This window comes from Mus caroli, unplaced genomic scaffold (assembly GCF_978045245.1).
Source record: "Mus caroli unplaced genomic scaffold, Mus_caroli_1 scaffold_3, whole genome shotgun sequence".
Lineage (NCBI taxonomy): Eukaryota > Metazoa > Chordata > Mammalia > Rodentia > Muridae > Mus > Mus caroli.
In genome coordinates this window covers 5264301-5277818 of record NW_028227258.1, presented here as the reverse complement: position 1 = coordinate 5277818, position 13518 = coordinate 5264301, and positions in this window count along the sequence as shown.

The window sequence follows — 13518 nt, the reverse complement described above, 5'->3', positions numbered from 1 at the left end:
GGAAAGGCTTTAATGCTGAGACGATACAGAAAGACACGGCAGAGGAAGGGGCAGGAGAGGATCGGAGCTGTCTCCTTTTTAGATATATTCTGGAAAGCCCCATTAAGTTTTAGGTCAGGATGTGTCAGGATTTTGATGATGAAGTCAGGCTTGTGGCAAAAGCTGGTCCTTGTAAGGGGACAATATTCGGACAGAAGACCTATAGGAAGTTGGGTCCTGCAATAGATATCTGGGTGGACTGCTTTCCAGGCAGGGAAGGAACATTCCTGTCAGGAGGAAGGAATACACTCAGTGTGGACCTCAGCACTGAGGCAGGAGGATTAAGTGTCTCTACACACTGCTTTCCAGCAGCCGTGATCAAGACAGGAAGACGGTACTGTTTAGCTTCCTGTTTCAAACTTTGCTTGGGTGCCTGAAATTTGTAGATGATATAATTTCATCCCCAAATCTGGCTGCCCAGCTTGTGTTTTGCAGACAGTAGACAGGCCAGCAGGATGGATCTCTGCCAGGCTTGATGGACAAAATTCAATTCTGGAACTGTCGTGTTTTGAATGGCAGTGGCCCCCCACAAGCTCATATGTTTAGAAACTCGGTTCCCAGTTGGTGGATCTGATGGTGAAGGACAAGGCGTTGCCTTGTTGGAGAAGATGTGTCACTGGGGGTGGGGTTTGCGGCTTCAAAAGCCTACACCATTCCCAGTGGCTGCATTTCTCTGCCTCCTGCTGAGGGATCAACCTATAAGCGCTTAGCTACTGCTCTAGCAGGGCAGGAGGAAATGTGTGAATTGGAGCAGGGCCTTCTGGCTTCGCTGTAGAGCAAAGCCTGTGAATTGCCATGTAAGAGGCCACTGGGTTGCCCCAGGGAGAGCATGGTGGGATTCTGTGCTCCCAGGGCCCTCATTCATCCTCTTGTTCAGGAACTGGTTCACAGATTTAACTATGATCCTTCATGTCTCTAAACGTTTGTGGTGCATACTTGTGTGGCTTGTTTATCACCGAGTGCATTTCTGTGTCACCAGCACAGACATTTGCATAGCTCTGTGAATCACAGCTTAATTTAAAACCATTTTGCAATGAGATCTGCTTACGTGAAAATATTTAAAGAAATTAAGGTAGCTTTGTTTTTTTTTTAATTAATTACGTGTGTGTGTCTGTGTGTGTGTGTGTGTCTGTGTGTGTGTGTGTGTGTGTGTGTGTGTGTGTGTGTGTGTGTGTAGATGCTCTCAGAGTCTAGAAGAGGGTGCTGGAGCTGGAGTCATGGGTGGCTGTGTGTTGCTTCCTGTGGACTGTGGGAACTAACTTGGCTCTTCTGAATCGGATCTTCTGGAAGATCAGCATGTGCTCTTAACCACTGGGTGGTCTTTCCGTCCCTGTAAGACGACGATGATGACGATGAGATGAATGGGTGGATCTTTATTTTCAGTCCAGCTGGATGCAGCCACACTGTGTGACAGTCTGTAGGAAGGTCAGCCATGGACACAACCCCCTTGCTGGTATGATACAGCAACCCCACACCCTGCCCAGCTACCGTTATTACTTGTTTACACACCCTTCATAAAGCACATGGTTTCCTAGATCAGTGTGCTGCCAGAGGAAGACCTGTGCAGGCAAAGATGAGTCTAGAAAGGAATTTAATCTTGCATTGTTCTTTCTTTACAATTCGTGAAATTCACTTAAATTATATAAAATCCAGAACAGGAACAAGTGTCTCCTGTGGGTATGAATCAACCACTAGAATTACAAGAGGCATTAATCAGACCATTAAAAAAACAGACTACAAAGTAAACAGAACTTTTAATTTTTTTGACCAAATATATTTTCGAACAAATTCAACTCAGCTTGCTGTTCAGTTACTGTAGACTGTGTTCTCAGGTGACAGTTGAAGAGTAGACACCAGCACTGAGTCGCTTTAGGCTTGCGCCTTTATTCTTTTGTGTTTCTTGTGTTTTTACCTATTCCTTTATGTGCACATGTGTGTTCAGGTGAGCATGTATGCACATGTATGCATATGCATGTAGAGATCAGAGCTGGGTGTTTTCGTCAACCTTTCTCCATCTTAGAACTCATTGACCTGCCTTGGTTGTTGGCAGTGAGCCCTGGGGAGACCCCATCCCTGACTCCCCAGTCAATGCTAGGATTTCATATGGTCTGGCTTGATTTTTGTGTGATTGTTAGAGACCAAACTCAGCTTGTCATTCTTATGTAAAAAGTACTTTACCAACTGGATTCCTCACCAGCCTCTTGTGAATATGGTAAGAAAACACACCACACATAAGCATACACATGTAACAAACACACATGTGCTCTCACATGGGAGACACACAAATGACAGGAGACAAACACATGTGCATACACATGGGTGACAAACACCCATGCGTATACACATAGGTCACATGCTTTGGGCTATTTTTTTGTTTCTGACAGGACCTGCGTATACAGCCCAGGTTGGCCTTGCTGTTGCAAATTTCCTGCCTCTACCTTTCGGGTGCTGGGTTTGCATGCTCAGCCTGGTCTCTTATTTTTCATTATTCTGTTTTTTGGAAAGAACACTCCGTGGAGCGATTATTCTCACAGATCATGTTCCACATGACACATGGAGTGAAACTTTAGTAATGCCTATATGTCCTCACAGAAAGGTATACGTGTGCATCTTGGCAATTTTTAAAATTTGGGTTGTTAATTTGTCAGTAATTTGAATTCTTTGTCCTTGCTTTGAGGTTCCTATATGGTATATATTCATGTATGTAACTGAGAAGCAAGGCTTTGTTGCTAGGCAGCATTGCAGGGATGGGTGAAGACATAAGGCTCTGCCCGAGAGCTCAGAGTTTACACTCTTATTTTTTAAAAGGCTGAATTTGGTAATTGGTCCTGCTGTTCAGCTGCCACAGGTCAAATGTTTAACAAGGAAGGCATTTTAAGCTGTATATTTCTAGACTCTTATATTTTGTGGGTAGAGACTCTTGTGGGGAATGTGATATAAATATATACATAGGTATGCATGTTATATACTGTCTTAGGGTTTTACTGCTGGGAAGAGACACCACGACCATGGCAACTCCTATAAAGGCAAACCTTTAATTGGGGCTGGCTTACAGTTTCAGAGGTTCAGTCCATTATTATCATGGTGGGGAGCATGGCTACGTGCAGGCAAATGTGTGCTTGAGTTTGACAGCAGTCATGACCTCTTACAACGTAGGATGGCTTACATTATCCCTATGACCAGGAGCAAGGGGGAAAGGAGCTACATTAGAAAGCTGGGCTTGTTTAAAGAAACGCTCCTTTTATGTTTGCAGCTATGTAACCTAAAATATCTTTCAAAAGTCTCATCTTTCTGAGTCCACATCTAGATCGTTAATGTGATCTCCTGGGCAGGTCTCCACACTCCTGGCCCTGATGCAGCCACACCCTCTGAAGTGTCCCTTCAGCAGCCTGTAACACTGCTGGCCCTCAGCTTTCCTCTATAATGCACGCAGGTGCTATTGTTTCTCACGTGCAGCTGAACAGCACCACCGTCATGCTTACTCTTCTCAGGGTCCGAGTTGCCTCCAACATGCAATCTAAAATTGCTTCCCGTCAGTGAATGTGCACTGTGCGCCCCTGTCGTAGGCACGCATTGTCCCCAGCACTCTGCGTTGCTATTTCTCACTTTGTTCCCATGACACTTCCTCATCCTTCAAGGCTTGCATCAGCAACTCTATGGGCCACCTCCGAAATGAAAGCGGCCCTGTGAACGCACAAGTGTCCTTTATTCTTGGCTACAGATCTTTCTGGGGGTTGCCGAGTAAATAGGAACAATTCTTCCCGGAGTCCTAGGGACTCTTGAGTATAAGGATGAAACCGGCCACTCTCAAGTATCTCGGTGCCATTTCAGGGTCTGAAGCACACCAGATATTCACGAAAGACAGGTTTAAAGGAGGGTGACATGGTCTGGTGTAGCTTTTGTGGCTTGCTAACAAAAAAAAAAAAAAAAAAAAAAAAAAAGACCTTTATTTATTACCAGCAGGTGGCGCACTAGACCCACGTTTTAAATCTCTCCAGCTTTGTGATTTTGTTGTAACTCACTAATTGGGCTGTTAAGGGAGGAGATGATAATTTAGGCACTGTTTACAGAAGAAAGCTGATTTAACCTTCAGCGTTTCTATAAGCGTTTTCTTTTTTCCAAACGCAGTGTTCCAACCGAAATTTGCTAAAGTAAAATGGAAGACCTCAACTTTAAAAAATGATTGGAGTGAAATAAAAATATAAGCTAGGGCATCAAGTTAGGAACAGGGGCGAAATGTGAGTCGTGAAATCAACACTTCGGGGACGGTAATGGCACCATAGCAGCTACAGCTACACACCATACAAGCAGCTCCTCGCAAGCGAAACGCAGACCCCGTTTGTGACTGAGCTGGAACATTGAGGAGATAAGCAAGGCTCTGAACGCAGTGTGCCTTCTTTGCCAGCTGGCACAAGTTCCCAAAACTAGAACCCGGGCAAAGAATGTTCCACCACACATCACTGTGAACGCGACCCGGTGACACTTTCACAAACTGAGAACCAGTGAAGACAGGGAAGCAAGTGAAAAAGGAGCGGCCTGGGCTGACAGTCTTTGATGCATGAGATATAGGGGGGGGGGGGCGGGGAGCGCGGAGTGGGGAAGCGATGGGGGCTCACGGCCCCCGCAGCTCAGGGAAGTGAAGGAGAAGTAGTCTGACAGCTAACGGTGCAGGGCATGCCTGCCCGTGGGCGCTGTCTGTGTGGCCAGGGCTGGATGTGGCTCTAATCGAAGTTTGTCTACCCTTCAGCAAAGGGTATCATGAGAGACAGTGCCTTTAAGTCAGCTTTGTTCTTAAAATACTTCATTAGCATGAAGTAATATTAGACATAGCAACACAGATAAAAACAGATTACTCAAAGAATAGCAATACTTATTTGGGAATAGCACCGCAAAGGGAGTTTCATGTGCCACAGTGAACTGTGGCCACATTCAAATTGTTGAGGCCAGGATACACTGTTTTGTTGTTGTCTTTTCTACTTCTTTGCTCCCATCCATTCCTCCCTTCCATCATCCTTCTGTCTCCTTAACTCGTCCTTTCCCTCACCCCTTTTTCTTTTGGGGGAAGGCAGGGTTTAGGCTGGCCTAAAGCTCACTGTGTAACTGAGACGACCCTGAATTTCTCATCTCTCCGACTCTGCCTCTCAGCTGTGGGTCTCTGGTTGCATCTCCATAGTCGGGTTTCCTGACTTAACTTAGGGCTGCAAGCAAGGACAGCTTCTCTACCAACCGTGCACCTCCAGTGTGAAGGGAAGATTTAAAAAAGACAAAACTAAAGAGGATCCATCAGATATTATGAAGCAATCACCCTGGCTGAAGGGGTTAGTAGCAGGACACCTCCGGCAGAAGGGGAACTGCTAGCTCCTGGGCAGGTGTCCCCAGAGTGGTACTTTTTGTAAAGGCTGTGGTGGCTTCTATGTGGGTAGTAGTCCTGGCAGAGTCTGTCCTGGTGGTTTCCGTCACGCAGCCGTGCCTTAGATCCTCTCCTGCACAGCCTCCGGGGTTCATCCACTCTGTGTTGTCAGGGTTGGGAGAGGCATCTGTTTGATTCTGACAGCTTTCACTTTGCTTTTGTAGAGAAGAGCGAGGGCACCTTGCCTGGCTCACCAATCATGTTACACAGGCAGTGCTAAGCGCTTCACATAAAAATTGAGAGACCAGTCCCATGGCTACATCTTCAAAACACCCCCAAATCTAAGGCTCAGAAGTCATTGCAGAAGAGGGGGCTGTTAGACTTAGTGTGTTTAAGAATCCTAGGACCAGCGGACCCACAGATTCCCAGTGAAAAGATCCTTTTGAATTTTTCAGTGATATTTCATCAGATGAAACACCTCTTAGGCCTTTCAGGTACAGGCAAATGAGGCCCATCTACTGCAGGGTCACTCCAGATTTGGAAGACAATCTTGCCTTGAGTAAACTTGGTAAATATTCACTGAGAAAATTGAAATTAAAGTGTGTACTGTGCAACAGCAGCGGTCTGTATTCTAAGGTTATTTCAATATATGCACAGACTTGTAAGTTTTACTGTGTCTTGCAGTTTCTATTTAAGGAATAAGTGGACTTAGGCTGCGGACCTGTGTGGTGCTGCTGCAGGCACACCTTTTGGCTGGCACGGATTTTGAGAGAGCTGTTATTCCAGTGAACTTCTCACTGGCTGGGTAAAAGAAACGGGGAAATAAAATAGGCCCATTTTTATTTGGTTTACATTGATAGACGTGAATCTAGCAAGAGTCCACATCCTTGAATCCTTCCTAACGTTTCCTTCCATTCAGGCTTAGGGTTTTGTATGGGTTATGTGTGAAGTATTTGCTAATAAAAGAAGTCAAACAGTGTAGGGAATTAAGCTTTGCAAACCCCTCCCCTGCACTGCTCAAGCTGGGATCCGAATGCAAACACTGAGGGGATATTAGAAATCCATGTAAGGAACGGTGGCTTTTAGAGATTGTCTTCCTGTGCTTCTACGAGCATTCATTATTTCCTTGGCTGTTGAACTGACTCTCTATTCAGCTACTAACCACGCTGGTCAAACGTCCTGCTCACGGCTGACAAGTAGGCTCCGTTTCCTGACAAGATGACCAGCACTGTTGTTTGATGTTCCGTCCAGAGCAGAATTAATTTTCTCCCAGGAGGTCCCGGTGGTGAGATAGATCGCACGTGCACAGGGTCCACCGGATGGTGGGGCCGCCTCGCACATTGGCATTTTATCTGTAATCAGATACCTTATCACCACGGATCCTGTCAATTCCCCCCAAATAAGTTGGCTTTATTAATACAGGTTGTTCTTCCTTTTGCAGTAATGAGCTCCACCATGGCCGGCTGCTCAAAGAACCAGGAAAAAGCAAAGCCGGGGATCTGTCATTACACCGGGCAGGGGAATCTGATTCGGCTTTTAACTCCAGGCCACTGATGCTAATTCTTGGTAGCTTGGCTGACTTGCCTGGAGCAACTGAAAACATCAACTTAGCTTTATTCAGGCTAATTATCAGCCTGTGCAGTGGTCCTAAATTTGAGAAATGATTGACAGCCTGATACATATTCTCAAGTTCACACTCATTAGCACACAGTGGCTCAGGTCTGGTCTGCCCCAAAGACATGTATGGAAACCGGCAACCCACTGAGCTCAGACAGTGCTGGGAAGAAGTACTCCTCCCTTGGGTGTCCTGGGCTCTCTTCCCACACTGTCCGTGTCTGCATAGAACAAGGGCTGGGTGTGACCTGGTTTGACCTGCATCTGTGCACAGAGGCAGCTCAGTCTAGACGCTGTCTGTTCTGAATCAGCAGTCACTTTATCACAGGGTTGGGTCTCTTTGTTGATGAATTCCTTTGAGTAACCAAGTGTGTTGAGCATTTGATACATTAAAAAAACAAACAAACAATGTGTGAGGGTTTCCCATCATCGTCCTTCCCATCTTAAAGCCTGACACTTGCTCTGTGGCATCTCTGTCATTTAAGGGATGTCTGTAAGTGTGATCTAGGTGTTAGTCTATCCTTTTCCTTCAAAATTAAACCTCCTCCCCTCCCTTCCTTCTTCCCTTCCTTCCTTCCTTCCTCCCTCCCTCCCTCTCCCCCTCCCTTCCTCCCTCCCTCCCTCTCCCCCTCCCTCCTTCCCTTCCTTCCTTTCTTTTTTTTTAAAGTATAGAATAGAGTTGACTCAGGGCATGGGAAGGGGAGTTGAGAGAACGGCAGAGAGAGAGAGAGAGAGAGAGAGAGAGAGAGAGAGAGAGAGAGAGAGAGAGAGGAGGGGAGTAGAGGAGAGTAAGGGAGTAGAGGACCTGGCCGTGAGCACTTGGAGATGGGGAGGGAATGGGGAGAGAGAACCTCTATTCTTCACTCGGTGAAACACCGTTATTTTGTGTTTTGGGGCTTCTAATGCTTTGTTGTACAACTAAACCTGTGATAAAATTAAAATCCCCATAAACAAGCTGCCAGGGGGTGCATCTGAGAACACGGTTGATGTCAAAGCTGTACCAAATGTTACATCTTTGTCAGGAAAATAGACTTGAAATTGTATAGCAGGGTGACTTTTCCTGGGGCGGAGGAAAGCTGTAATTCGTAGGTCTCTGCTCCTTCCCAAGAATGGCTTTCCTGCTTCCGGATCCCAAGAGACTCCTTGTACCCTCTAGGGAAAGCGTCCTCGCCACAGAGGCTCCTGTTGCCCAAGGAGTGCTTCACCCAGCCTTGGCTCTTCAGTGGAGAGAGGGCCTCGGCAGCATCTCTGCAGTGCTTAGGACCTGATCCCTCAGAGCACTGCAGGAAAGGATGTCACTGTGGTCTAACTTCCCAGTCATAGCAGAGCCTCTCTGTCCCTACTTTTCTTCATCTTCCATCACCAACACTGGCCTCCGGTTCTTCATGGAGAGATGGCGGAAGCTTCATCTTCCATCACCACACCAGCCTCCCGTTCTCCATGGAGACGGCGGGAGCGTGAGCTTCGCCCACCCCTTTCCCATCCGCAGTCAGAACAGCAGAGTTCTGTCACGTGGTTTTCTGTCACGTGGTTTTGCAAGTTGGAGCCAGCAGACAAAATTCTGACCAGGGATATTTTTTGTTTGCCCTGTATAGTGTTGTAAAAATTAGAATGTTTCACCCAAGCCATCTGGATTTTCAGCTTCTTTGTCAAAAGGAGAAGATGTGTTAGTCTTAGAAGGCTTTTCTAGAAGACTGTCAGCAGCTGAAGTACAGCCAACTTTGATGGCTGTGTGGGAAGACATCGCCCTCCAGCACCTTCTGTTTTTCCAGCTTTGGCATTTGACTTCTTGCTTGATACTGTAAAGAAGAAGAAAAGCTTTCCAGATCAGATCAGACCCACCTCACAACGGAGGCTTAGCAGAAACTACAGCGAACCAAACAAAACCCTCAAGTGAGCCCCTTCGCTGACATTTAGACTTCCGGCGTCTTTCTGCTTTGGCACATAAGGCCTGACTGAAGCTTCCAAATGTGAAGATGGAAGAAGAGGGAGGATTCAAACACCTGTAGCCGCCTTCTTCTGGGGCTGCCCACTGTCCCCCGACTTCTATTTAGAAAACTTTAGACACCTACCTCTGCAGATGCTTTTCATAGTCCTGTGGAGCCTGACTACACACTCACAGCCTTGTCACAGGTCTCTTCTGTGGAATGATCCTCCCAGGATTTGCCATGTTAACAAACCATACAGGGCTCAGTACTGCCATCTCAGCCCTTTTGTCTAGGAGCATTGACTGTCATGCCTGGGAGTAAATTTTCTATGTAATTTCCACACAGGGCTGAGTGTGTGTTCCGAAGGCCGCTCTGTCATCGTACGGCTGTAAAGGGCACTCACTGTTTGTGTCATAGTCCATGTGGACTGAATGCACACTCCCAGCCGATACTCTGATAGCTGGCACAGCCTGCAGAGGTGACAGTCACATGGGATGATATTCAGCGGCTGATCAGGGCTGCCAGGCTGTGATAGAAAGAAGATGTGGGCGTGCTCAAGGAGCTGGAGTGAGCTGAGGGTATAGGCTTCACGGGAGAGACTTTCAAACTCATCTGCTTCTCCTGGTCCCCACACCCATGTGCCCAGAGGAAGAAGTATCCCTTTGCCTCACCTTAAAGCAAACAAGGAGGCTTGCAGAATATGCAGCTTGAAGACCCCTGCTTTCAACATGGAGACGCCAGTGACAGGTACCTTAGTGTGTAGCTGACATGTATTCAACGCAAGCCCACCTGAGACTCAGCTCATTGTCAGTGTGAACAGATGGTGACACATCCTCCTCAGGGTGGGTGTACCCAAAAGACGGTGTCCACAAAGCAGAAGCTTGAGTAGTGTGGCCATCATGACCAGTGAGAGAATGGACTGGGGGTGATGGGCCATGGTTACACAGTCACGTGTCACTGAATGACTACGAATAGTTCCCAAGATGGCCGAAACAAACATCTGTTTACCATGTGAACTGATATTGACTCAGATATCTTGATATCTTATATGTGAAAATCCTTTTCTGAGGCTCGATTAGAAGCAACTTACTTCCTAGGCAGCCACCACTGGCTGAATGTGCAGTGCCCTGGCTAGTATCTCACACTGTCTTCTAGGTTGGTCAGCCATTAACCCTTTGAAGCCCCATCTATTTCAAGTGTACCACGAACATAACATCCCCGCAGAGGAACCAAGAATTACCTGAGATGCCTGTTAGGACACAGGAAGCATTAGGTATAGGTTTGCCATCTCAGCTGCCACCCTGGTCCTAAGTTGTTCCTCCCTAACCACCCTGCAGGGGGCAGTGTAACACCGGGGCTGACGGCCAACCAAGGCGGGGCCCCGACTTAGCTGAGTGTGTGACTTCAGGCAAAGTGCTTCAATTCCCTGCTTCTCAGAATCATTCTCTGTAAAAAAGCTGAAAATGATAGTATTTGAGTTTAAGATGAGACCTGACATTTAAAGCGTTTGGCACAGAGCCTGGCCCTCGTTGTGCACCAGCATTGTTTTTTCGGGTCATTACTACCATCCTTCATAGGGCCACGGAGGTAGAATTTATTAGCTTCGATGATGAGGCCCATGTCTGGACCCCCAGAAATCTGGACAGTCTCTTTGAAACACTCCTTGCCACTGTCCTTGTTCTTTTTGGTGATTGAAGGCCTTCAGTTTAGTCGGTCTGAGAATAAAGAGTGGCTCTCCAGCGAGGGAGGCAGAGCGGGAGGCAGAGGAGGGATAGCCACAGAATTCCATGCTGACTCTGGATCTTTTTAACCCACAGTCTCCTGCTGATTCCTTTGAGATGGGTCCTCCCCCAAATTCTAGGTATCTGGTCACCGTCCTCCAAAATAACTGGATGGCTTTGATCCTGTCGTCTCTATTCTAACCATCAGCTTTCCCTTTAACCAGTTAAATGGAGAGGGATGGCTCTCCTCCCAGGAGGCTCGGAGTCTCTCTCCTGATGGTCTCTGTAACACTGGCCTGGTTACCCCATCGCTCCAGCATCTGTGCCTCCTCCTGCAGTCTCTGGATTCCGTCTGGGTTGTCAGAAGTGAACTATAAAAGATCAGGGGAGAGAGTACCTCCAGCTCACTTCAACTCACACCCGGCATTTAACAACCTTAAAATAAACAGCATGTCTTTGTATAATATTTTTTATATTATCTCAAGTCAAATGTTCCGGGGAAACAAGATTATTTTAAACCAAGAACAGCAAGTAATGCCTTCCTGCAGGAAAGACTAATTTACCAAAATTTGATGACCCTTAAAATCAGGTAGCCGCTCCACAGCTGTGAATCACCTCAGGCCAGCTTCTCTGTGATGACTGACAGAAAATCTGATGGCTTTCAACAGCAAAGGCTGTTCATCGCTCATCTCATCCTGCTGGCTGTATTTACAAAGACACACCTAGAGAGAGGGGGAGGAGAGAGAGAGGGAGAGAGGGAGAGAGGGAGAGAGGGAGAGAGGGCAACAGCATTCCAGGGACTGCTGAAGAGTGTCCCCAGTAGTGACACATGTAGTTTTCACTCAGACTTTGTTATTTATAAAAGTCTCTCGCCATGCCAACACTAGCTAGGCCAATGCTGGGGACACAGGTTACATCTCCATAGCGACACGCATGGCTGGGACTTGTGTTTACAGAGGGACCAAGCAGGGGAGAGAGAACTTCTGACCTCTGCTTATGTCGGTTCTGTGCAGTGTGATCTCTGAAAACAATTTTCAGAACTTCTGACACCTCACATATGCAACTACTCAAGTCTGAGTTCAAAGTCATGAGACCAAGCAAGCTGGACGAGTAGAGGGGCTTCTGCTGTCTGTGGCTGGCTATACACGCTGACCCCCACCCCCACCCCCACTCCCATTTTCCCTTTGGGATTTTGTCCTATGTTACTTGTCTACTTCCTTTTAGATGAGAGTTCCACAGACCACTCTATGCTTCCTCTTTCCTCGTTCTGAGGCTTCTCCACACTGCTGCGAACGGCAGTACTAACCATTCAGCTTTTGTCCTTTGCCTCTCGGCTCAGAACGCAGCCTCTACTGCTGGGTACTAGTAGAACACGGCAGACTACAAAAGCCACCAAGTCCCACTGCTTCCCTTTCCAGTAGTGTGAACCTGACCTCATCTGAACCTCTCTTGCCAGCAGCTCTGTCTGACCAACCATTTGGCGCACGGCTGGGAGCTTTCAGTAGTGACAGCTTTGCACAGTTAGATAAGCCTCTAACCACAATTCGCATCCCCAGAATCCCGAGTGGCTGTTACCAGGGAAGAGGAAAACACCAAAGAAGAAGCAGAGGAACATGGCACTCCCTTCTTGCTCTCACGCATGCTAGAGATGGTACCCAGGCCTTGTGCTTGCTAGGCCAGCAACCCGCCCACACCACTGAGCTGCATCCCTAGCCCCGCCCCGAGTCTCAGGGTCTGATCTCCGATCACCCGCAGTTCTGTATACAAACAGTTCAACTCAGGGACTCTTGGCTTTTGCTTTTAGGTGAGTGGGTCAAGCTTTTGGGAATAGTATTTGTCTGTTGATTGAATTTACTACTGTCACCTTGGGTTTCCTGTAGCACTCAGGTAACGGAGAGTTGTCCTCAGTTCTTGATGTCTCTTAAAGCCCCACTGTTTGGCCATATTTGGAGTTGGTGGAAACCTTAAGATGTGGGGCCTGGTTGTCACCTCGGGGTGACTCAGACCTTGCCCAGATCTTTCCTTTCTCTTCTCATCACTTTCAGGTCATGCCGTGCATGCCATGGAGGGAGAAGTTTTGTCCCACCATACAATCCTGACCATGACATGTGACTGACTTACCTGCCCATGCCCAGATCCAGAACAAGTCCAGGGCAAGCATCTTCTCCCCACACATCTTCTCAGCGCTTGTTTCAGTGACAAGCAGCTCAGAGGCAGGCTTGCTGTCGTCACTTACCAGTCCAAAACTCTGTTTTCCCCTTTGCAGTTTCTTTGAGGCCTGTTTCACAACATCCCTTGACTCATCTTTTATCACAAGAGAACATTAACTGAGACTTTGTGATCTCTCCAATAACAACAACGCTTTTGTTAATCTTCATGCCCTAAGGGTGACAGTGTTAGCCGAACAATTTCTAGGGAAAACATGCTTCTTGGGAGAATATTTAAGTTCATGAAAAACAACTTAAACTCTTTTAAGGTTGCTTTTTCATATGAGATAATGTAATAAATGCCAAGTCACATTATCATTCAATATGTATTCCTCAAGGACCTTACAATCTCAGACCTAGTGCAATGCTAATCTAGTTTGTGTGAAGGAAGGCACAAATGTGAAAATTACCAAGTTCTCTATGTCTGTCCTGTCTGACTGTCTGTCTGAGATGGTCTATCACACCCTTCCAGGTAAGAATCTGCAAGTCTTCTGCTGGAGGCCATGGGTCTTGTTCTAAGTTGAAGAAGCGCTTATCTACCACAGTGCAATGAAGAGAAATACTTGTGAGTCCAGTTTTATCGCGTTCTTCACTTCTTGCCTCTGGTTGAAACATGGAGGAAAATAGGAACCACACTCCTGCCGTTTAATTAACAGCTA